Source organism: Heteronotia binoei, chromosome 1 (assembly GCF_032191835.1).
Source record: "Heteronotia binoei isolate CCM8104 ecotype False Entrance Well chromosome 1, APGP_CSIRO_Hbin_v1, whole genome shotgun sequence".
NCBI lineage: Eukaryota > Metazoa > Chordata > Lepidosauria > Squamata > Gekkonidae > Heteronotia > Heteronotia binoei.
This window is the reverse complement of record NC_083223.1, coordinates 113,951,643-113,961,882: the sequence shown is the minus strand read 5'-3', so window position 1 is coordinate 113,961,882 and position 10,240 is coordinate 113,951,643.

Here is a 10,240-nt window from a genome sequence, read left to right as displayed (position 1 = left end):
ACTTCATGTATGCTGCCTGATGTTATTAAAGAGAACAAGTACAAAACCAGAATGCTCATTACTCTACAGAAATGGGATTTTACGTATTGTGACTGCTGAGGCAGGCTGTAAAAATTAGGGAGAATACTGGTTTAACCAAAGCCTTGTCTCAATTTTTCCCTTTCTGAGCAGCAACAATGTATAGGCTGCAATGGTGACCTAAATCCTCCAGTCTATTACAAGATTTCTCAGCCATCTTGCCAAATGACTCTCTCCTATTAAAAGAACCTTGTCATCTGTTACATCTTGTCATCCAGCCCCAAAATTATTCAGACTCCTGAGTTTGAGGAACCACATGATAAGCAGTAGATGGAGCTTGTACCAAATTTCACTTGTACTGCTGAGCAGGGAAAGTCTTAGCTATGGGGCATTCAGGACAGCTGTCCTGGGCCCCAAGCTGGGGGAGCATGAGTCCCCTAATCACCCAGTTGTCTCACAGTACCACACACCACTCTCTAACATGGTAAGGAGGGCAGGCATGAAGCTAATAATCTCAGGAGCAGTGCACCCAGCCTGGCAGGGGATACTAAAACTGTGCAGTGCATGATGCATTAAAAAAGCCTATTGCGAGCTGCATCACTGCCAGCATGGTCTGCCAAAAGAGAGTAGGGGACTGAGGTGAACAGGGAATGGGTTGAGCAACAGTGGCCCAGAAGGGGTCAGATGAATGCAGGGGGAAATGCCTCACTTGTGGAGTATCCTATCACCCTCTGCAGTGGTGGTGGTTCCTCCCACCCTCCCAGACTCCAGCAGTTTCTCCCACCTGCTTGCTTATCAGCTCCCCATGGAGGGAAGTTGCCTGCTTATGGCAGCTCATGCCTGCTGCACTGAGGACAGCTGCTGAGGCTGCTTGTTGCTTGGGAGTGAGTAGTGATTTTAGAGCCCAATCCAGGATTTTAACATAGGCCCCAGAATCCTTGAAAGCATTCCTGCTGCTGAGAGATGCTTTACGGTGATGCTGCTGCAAAGGCCACAACAATCCTGTAAGAAATTGAGGAAAATGCATGCTGCCTAGAGCATTGATGGAGGGGGTAAAGACTGCTGGGACTTTAGTTTCAGTGTTGGGACAGAAAGTAATGTCATTATGCTCTAGGTTTTTACCACAAAGATATGAAAATTCCTAGAATATCATTTCAAAACTGTAAGTGATATCCAGGAATTTATCTATGCTGCCCCCCATCCTCCCCCCACCCCTGCTTTCTTGAGTGAGGGCAGGAGTCAAGGAGTGTCGACATAAGGTTTCCCACCAGAATCAGGCAAGTGAAAACCCTGATGCTGGTGAAGATAATTAATACCAGCAAAGAGGGAAGAGACCCAGGATTATAACAAAGCCAATCATGATTATTTCATTTATGGTTCTTTTTTGTGAGCCCCCTATTTTCGCTCATATATGGACATCGTGATCACTAATTTGGTTGCCAGGATGCCTGGAGTTCCAACTCACACACATCTGCTCGAAAACATAGGGTTTATCTACTGTTTTCTGAGAGACTTATGTGGATACCAAGGGCCTTATCTTTACAGCAGCATTCTCTACTTCTAAATGGAGGCTTACCAGGAGTGACGACAAGCTCCCAGCCGCTCTGTGAGTGTACAATCTCGGCTGGGAACTTGGAAGAAGTTGCGGCACCATAAGCTGTCCAGTCAAGCAGTTTCCAGCCCATTTCATAAAGGCTAAATCCCAATGCTGACAGCACTAAACGACCATCTTCCAGCCCAGCCAGACTCCATGATAGAGAAACGAGAGGCTCATGTATCCAACAACAGCTGCTTCGACATCTGCATAAAGCAATTAAGCTTAACTTGAATGGATTGACCAAGCTTTTGTCAAATGGGACTTTAGACAAAGAATGGTGCCAGCCAAAGGAGGGAGAAGAGGAAGACTGGCCTGAGCTATTGTGTAAACAGGGTGTCACCTTAGACATCAATTTAGCCCTCTATTGTTATTCTAGCCCTCTATTGTTAATCCCCTTCACCCAGACCTGACCCATGTCCCACCCACACTGTCATTTCAGAGCCTTCCCTTCCTCTGAGGTAATGTACCATGTGATACAGCATCATGTCCCATCTGACCCCATGTCATAATCCACTGGACCTCTTACCCCTTAAGGGCTCAAGGTAGTCCTTATAACCTCTGACCCAACACCCCACATGTGTGCATCTGACAGTACCCCTACCCTGCTGTGTAGATACGCCCCTGATACCTGATCAGATGAGGGTCCTTCCCAACCTCTCTTTTTGTTGCCATTGGAGCCTTCCTCTAAGACTACGATAGGTAATTATTACCCTGTCCACCTCGTGTTTGCCCCTGTCCATTTCCAATGCTATTTTCCTACGTCTGCATGTTTGCTGTATGATTTTATACCGTTGTATGTGTGCCTATATTTCCACAATAAAATCCCCTTGATTATTAGATAATACCTCCTCATTACTGGATGACTTCCAAAGGAGAAATCTTCTGTATACACAGATTCCAAAGATCTCACTAAAGCCTGATTGCCCACCCGTTAATTCCCCACAACATAATTCCAGGGCAATTCTGGTAACATTTTCTTACAAAGTAATGGTGAAAAGTTAAAGGATGGCATAAAAGGAGGCACAATAATATAATAAATTAATTGAATTAACCAAACAACATATCAAGTTGTCTAAAAATGCATTCATAATTTTTGTGTGATTCCGTTTATCTTCTTTGAGGGAAGAAAAACACCTGTGTCCTTCATTGATTAATTTGGTTATTTGTTTTGTCAGCATTTGGGTTTTCCTCAGAGACTCTGTGAGATATAATCTAAATTAAACATAGAAAAGGTCAAAAACTTGTTTTCCAACTTTTCTTGAGTACAATTAGCTTAATATTTTAACAGCTGGCAGCTGCAGTAATTACTTTTAGATTATACATGAAAATCTGTTGAAAATATAATTAGTCTGATCTATGAACCAGGTAATTAAGGTAAAAATTCCCACATTTTCTTAGACCTCATTAACTTATTTCTTTTGAAAATTGCTAGATAATGAGGGTACATTAAAAGTTTATCCATAAAATGACACTGAATAATTGGGAACCCTTGTCCTGGGATGTTAAAGGACAGAGTAGCACTTCAGTGTTCTGATAATTCTCAAACTTCCAATGCAGGTATCAGGAAAGACTGTGTCTATTTTGAGGGGAAATGAAATTTCAAACCAGAAATGGGTGATGAAAGGTCAAAATGTTACTTGTTGCCTTTTTCATCTTGTTTCATGGACCAATGAAAGTATTGGCATAGTAACTACAAATGTAATTGGTACTTTAATGTCTGCAAGTTTCCTTTGATATCAGCAAGGTTACTACATCAGATAGATGGTAGTAATAACTGGGACTGGGAGGCAGCGTAGCTTCAGACGGTTCTGGAGAAAGCATTTGATCTCTGCATATGAAGCAGGAAGACAATTGATTTGAATTGAAGAGAGAGATAGGTGTGAGAAGAAACTAAGCCCGTGATTCTTTCTCCACTCTTCCTGATAACATACAATATAACATAACCAATATAACATGCGAAGTGATGTCATTCATTGTGTTGTTTCTCCATTTTATAGAGCTGGCTTCCAGCCAAGAAATGAGCAGGATAAGGATGTCATAACTTGTGTTGTGCTCTGAGTTAAGGAGGACAGTATCAAAGCAAAACATGGGATGGAGTGTATTCAGACTCCATGAGTCTGAATGGCTAGAATTTAGGTGCAGTTCTTTGGGATTTGTTTTTGTCAGGAAACAAAATACATCCATCAACATGAAACTAATGTGGTATTACCACGAGAATACTGAAGTTTCTCCTATTTTTTTGAATCTTATTCCTCTCTGCTCCTTTGCATTACTCTTTTGACTAGAACTTGTGTGTGTTCTGTTCCCTTCATGTTCTTTTCTCCCCATTTCTCTGTTTGTTCTAAATTGTATTTCTCATGTGACACCCTCCCTTTTTTGTATTCAACAACAGCCTTTATTGACATAAAAGCACAATCAGCAAGGGAGAAAACATATATTACCCCAACATTTGAAACATTCTTCTCCTCTTAAAAGGACAGCACAGATATTTTGCCACAGTCTCAATAATCTCAGGGTTATGAGAGGACAATAGGAAAAGAGTCTTACCACCAGGGCTTTTTTTGAGGAGGAACACACAGGAACGCAGTTCGGCTGGTTTGGTGTAGGGGTGTGCAAAAAAAAAAAAAAATCAGAAATAATCGGATTTGGAGATATACTGGGCCAAAATATTCTGAATACTGTATATTTCCGAATACCGGTACTCAGAATAGCCGTATATAATGGAGATATATGGCTATTTCAGAATATACGGCCCCATTATACCCTATGGGCCATTGAAATCAATGGCAAAATAGAGTATATTGGAAGTCGCCTGGAGGGGAGGCAGTTTGAGGGAGAGCCCCCAAATTTGCAAGGGACCTGCAGAGGACTCTCCCCTATGAAGCTCCCAAGTCTCAAAAAGATTGGGCCAGGGGTTCCCATTCCAGGGGCACCCAAAGAGGGTGCCCCTATCCCACCATTATACCTTATGGCCATTGAAATCAATGGCAACTTAGGGCATAATCAGAGGCTACTGGGGGGGGCAGGGGGTTTGAGGGAGAGCCCCCAAAACTGCAGGGAACCTGCAGGGGACTTTCCCCTACAAAACCCCCAAGTCCCAAAAAGATTGGGCCAGGGGATCCCTGTCTTTGGGCTCCCCAAAAGGCCGATTGCCACCAATTCTGGGGAAAGCCCAATTAGCCACTTCCTCCTCTATAATTGCTGTGGGGAAAGTGGCTCTGGCCAGGGAGGGGTTTGAGGGAGAGGCCTCAAAACTGCAGGGCAGCTTCAGGGGTTTCCCCCACATGCAACCCCCCTGGCCCAAAAAGACTGCACCCATCTGTGGGCACCCCAAAAGGAACACTGCTCCCAATGTTGAGAAAAAAACAATTAGAGCCACTTCCCCCACTGTAATTATTGTGGGAAAAGTGGCTCTGGGGAGCAGGGGGCTTTAAGGAGAGCCCCCCAAACTGCTGTGCAGCTTCAGGGCACCATCCCACACAAAACCCACAAGGCCAACAAAAAATTGGACAGGAGGTCCAATTCCTGAGGCACCCAAAGCCAAACCTAACTTCTCACCAGAGAATCTCTATAGGACCCAAATGCACTACATCCATTTATCTATCTATGAATCCGGCTGGCCTAGAACCAATATAAACCCAGTTGCCAACATCACTGCCACACAAAACACAATCTGCTCAAGGTCTGCTCTGCAGATCTGGCTGCAGCAGACCCAGATGCCAGCTCTCCAGCCCTGCCCCAAACAAAGCAGGGAGCGCTGGCCAAGCACAACAGGCATGCCGGTTCTGGGTCTCTCATCCAGATGCCAGCTTTCCTGCCACAGAACGTGCAATCTACAGATGCCAGCTCTCCAGCCCTGCCTCAAACAACAAGGGGAGAGCTGGCCAAGCACAACAGGCATGCAGGTTCTGGGTCTCTCACCCAGATGCCAGCTTCCCTGCCACAGAACACGCAATCTACAGATGCTAGCTCTCCAGCCCTGCCCCAAACAACACAAGTCTCAAACAAGAGAAGCGGTGGACCACACCTAGCTCCACATCATTCTGTATCTGACACAAAGCAAGAAGCATTTAGACTTACCTTGAGTGATGGATGGTTGGCTGGTCTAGGCTCTTTTGCGTTACCCAGGGTGCATCACAAGGAGGTGAGCCAGAGTTGCACCCCAAATGTGGAAGATCACTGGGAGGGCCTCAGACTGTGTGAGAGGAAAGGAACCATTCCTTCTGTCTCAGCTCAGCAGCAACACACCAGTTATCATTATCCCATTAGAGGGACCTCAGCATTGGTATGGCTGCTGGCTGCCTGTCATCAACACTGGCACCTCCCTCTTTCTTCCTCCTGCTCCTGAAAAAAAACTGGGTTATCCTGGCTGGGCCTCTGGGTGCTGTCGGTTACAGTTGAGGGCTGCAATGGCCCTTTAAGTATTATTAGGCATGTGTCGATGGGGACTGGGGAAATTTGGATTGCTTTGCAGATTTTAAATCAGCATTCACTTTTGGTTTGAGGATGGATGAGGGGTGGGGGGGTGCACTGCCAATCAATTTGTGAGTGAGTTTTTTGGCTGTCTTTGGACTCTAGTCTATGTTTAGTGGGAGAGCGTTTTACAACCACCTTCCAAGCGTGGGCCAAGAGAGGATGCAGGCACAAGCAGGTGCTCACTTCATTCACTCTCAAAGTCTACATTCGGGGAGCTGAACAGAGGCAAGTTGATCTTCAGGAAGACCAACTGCTCAACTGTCAAGGGTTGCAGGAGATTGCGATGTGGGCAGACAATGTCGCCCATATGCGAAAAGACGCGCTCGCTCTGCACGCTCGTCAGTGGGCATGAGAGGAACGCCTTGGCCATGGAGGAGAGGGCATGCCAGACCCCCTCCTTCATGACCAAGTAGTCCAAAGGAGACATTTCCTGCAACTTGTTGGGCTCCGAAAGATAGTCCCTCACCATCGCAGCACCCGTCTCTGCTCTCAGGGACCAACCGTTCCCAGAGGGGCCAACAAGCCGCCCGATGAGTGTCATCTCGGCACTCTTCTTGGCTTGAGTCTGGTGGGAAACATTGTCTAGCCGGGGAGGTTGGGGATGAACAGCAGTGGAAGTGGCAGATGAACTGCTTCCACCCTACTTCTCCTCAGCTACCGGCACTGGGCCCACCCTGGCTCTGCAGTATATATGGATATGGATCACTAAGGGAGAAAAAGTACATTGCTATTGCCCCTACAGGAGGAATCTCTAATCTCAGAGGAGAACATCTACCAGAAGCACAGCAATGCAGTTCTTGCAACTCAATATCCAGGAGTCTTTGTATTGTTAGTCCCTTGGGATCCCCATGAGAAGGAATGAGGGATACAAATAACCAGGCCCTTTTTTGTAGAAAAAGCCCAGCAGGTACTTATTTGCATATTAGGTCACACCCCCTGATGTCACCATTGTTTCACACAGGGGGGTGGGGTTGTAGAAAACCTCCTGATGCCAAGTCAGTCGGAATGTGATGTGTTCCTGTGCATTCCTGCTCAAAAACAGCCCTGCAAATAACTAAAAAAACAATCTCATACTTAACTGTATCTTTTTTCACTGGTTATTCTTTCTTACCAGTGTCTAAAACTCTGCTGCCAAAATCATTCCGTTCTCCCATTGCTCAGACCATATAGATTCTTTCCTCTCTTGGCTAGCTTCTGGTGTGGTGTAGTGGTTAGAATGTTGGTCTAGGACCTGGCAGAACCAGGTTTGAATTCCTACTCTGCCATGGAAGCTTGCTGACCACACTCTCTCAGCCTAGCATACCTCATAGGTTGTTGTGAGAATAAAATGGAGAAGAGGAGAACTGTGCAATACACCTTGGGGAGAAAGGTGGGTTATAAATGAAGCAAATAAATAAATTTGCCCTCCCTGTCCAGTGCAAATTCTTTGTCCTCTCAATAACTCTAAGGCCTTTACCTTTGTTTCTTGTTATATCCCTGTCATGTTTTCTATTCTTCCAGTTCTATTTGTGTTTTTTTTTTAATTATATGCCACCTCTCCAGAGAACTGCTTGAGATGACTTCTGCTAAAACAAATCCATTCATACACAGCCATTAAATGCCTGATCCTTAAATGACTCCCACCATTTCTCCTTTAGTGACCCTATTCTGCCTGAATATGTACAAACATGTATTCTTGCTCTTCCTTCAAAGCCATCCTCTTGACTCCTGTTTTCCATGTAACCTTTGACTTTTCCCCTTATACTCATTACTGACTTCAACAACAACAAAAAGCTTCAAATTCATCTTCCCACATTCATCTTTTCCTACCTTTGTCTCTCCCTTCTGTTTTAGCAGGTAAGTTCCATTGGGGGACATGATCTTTCTATTTTTGCCATTGTAAATCTGGACATTTCCATTTTACTTTGTATTGTTGATATGTTTTGGGGATTTTTTTTTGCTAATGCAATGAAGATTGCTTGAGTGATTGACTATACATTAAGGAAGGCATGGCCCTCAGTTTGCAAGACCTGAGCAAGACTGTTGATGATAGGACATTTTAGTGGTCATCAATTCATAGAGCTGCTGTGAGTCAGACTTGATGGCACTTAACACACACACAGCTCTATGTAAGGTGCTGCATAGATTAATAATACAATATAAACAATTTTTTTTAAATCCCAAGGGTGGAGGCAGGATACTTTCCCATTCCCTAAGTAAACAAAAATACAGCAGTGCAGTTCCCCTGAATAGTCTTCATTTCCTCATCTTTTTTTTCCCTACGCTGGCAGCTGCACTTCCACTAAATGAAAGTGAAATTTGTCATACCAGCACACATTCCTTTATCAAGATTTTGAAAGAATTTCCTGTTGAAGTATGGCTTTTTAAAGGGACAGGCACACACACACTCACAAAGCAGACAATTTGCAAGCCCAAACTTTTGTGATCTCACTGGGCAATTTACTCATAGGAGTTGCTGAATGTAACCATCTACTGTATTTCAACCAACTTCTTCAGACAGAAACAGGAAAGGCTGACTGTGAAGAGCTCCAAAAGAACCTCCACAAATTGGAGGCAAGCTCTATGTTAGGAATTATTAGGAAACGTATTAAACATTAAATGGCCAATATTATAATGCTCTTGTATAGATCTATGGTGCAGCCCCATTTGGAATACTGGAGACTGTATCTCAAAAAGGACATTGCACAGCTGAAAAAAGTACAGAAGAGGGCAACCAAGATGATTATGGGGTTGGAGCACCTTCCCTAAGGGGAAAGGCAGAAGAGTCTGGAACTTGTCCATTTACAAAAGAGCTGATTAAGGGGGGGCAGAATAGAGAAACTTTTCTCCCTCTCCTAAAATATTAAAATTCAAGGGCATCCAATGAAGCTGATGGGCAGTATGTTCAGGATGGAAAAAAGGAAATACTGCTTTACACAGAGAGTGATTAAAATGTGGAATTCTCTGCCAGAGGATGTAGTGACGTCCACAGGAATTGACAGCTATAAAAGGGGATCATATAGATTCATGGAGGATAGGTCTATCAGTGGCTACCAGCCATGGTGATTGAGGGCAATTTCAATGTTCATGCACAGCCTCTGAATCGCAGTGCCAGGGCCCAGGAGACAACATCATGGGAAGGTCTCAACCTCTATGTCCTGTTGTTGGCCCTCCAGAACTGGTTGACCATTGTGAGACAGAATGCTGGCCTAGGCCACTGGTCTGATCCAGAAGGGCTGTTCTTACGTTCTCGACTTCAGTTGAATTTGTAACAAATACTACCCAGGATCTAGTGCTATGATCTGAACTGATTATGTAGTATAAAAGCAAATGAGCCACTTAAAGTTCAGTAAAGTGGACTTTTCATCTCTTGAATTTGGTTTTTATATAGATAATTAAATCAAAATGTTAAAGGTCTTGAGAAACTGGTTTCCAAAAACCAGTTCTTTCCAACCATAAGGATGAAAAAGACATGTTTGAAATGAAACAAAAAATCAGAGCTGGAAATAAAACAGAAAATCAGAATTCGTTTTGAGCTTTATTTAAAACATTGTGAATTAAGTAAAGGAAATGAATGGAGTTCATTTATATGTTCTGTGAATCATTGTAATTCCATAGCTATAATGAGATATATGATACTTTATTTATATTTTATTTAAAGATGTATTTTTACTTGTAAAAAGTATCCAACATAGTGTGCAAATCACATCAAAAATTCAAAGATCAACATTTCCACAAACAGATATAGATTGAGGTATTTGTTAGAAACGCTTGGGATAATCAGATGAATGAACATCTTAATTATGTGAAGCAGACACTCAACAATATATAAAATGACAACCTTTTCCTACTCCGTGGATTGGATAATTTGTCTTCAACAGACATATGGGTTCTTATGAAGAGCATTGCAAAAGCACTTTTCTTTCAGCTGTTTTTCTTATAAATCTATTTCTGAATCTATGATAGGTCTGCAAATATCTAATGAAACCACTCCCATAAATGTTGCACATTTTTGCCTTGGCACTTCCATTTCTATTCTCTTTTGTGTTTAGCCAGATATCCACACTACACACATGTGCTCTTTTGGAGAAGGTAGACTTCGGACAGGGGTCCATTCTGCATACACAGCTTCCTTCTGATTTTCACTGAAGTCAAGCCAGTTGGGATTTA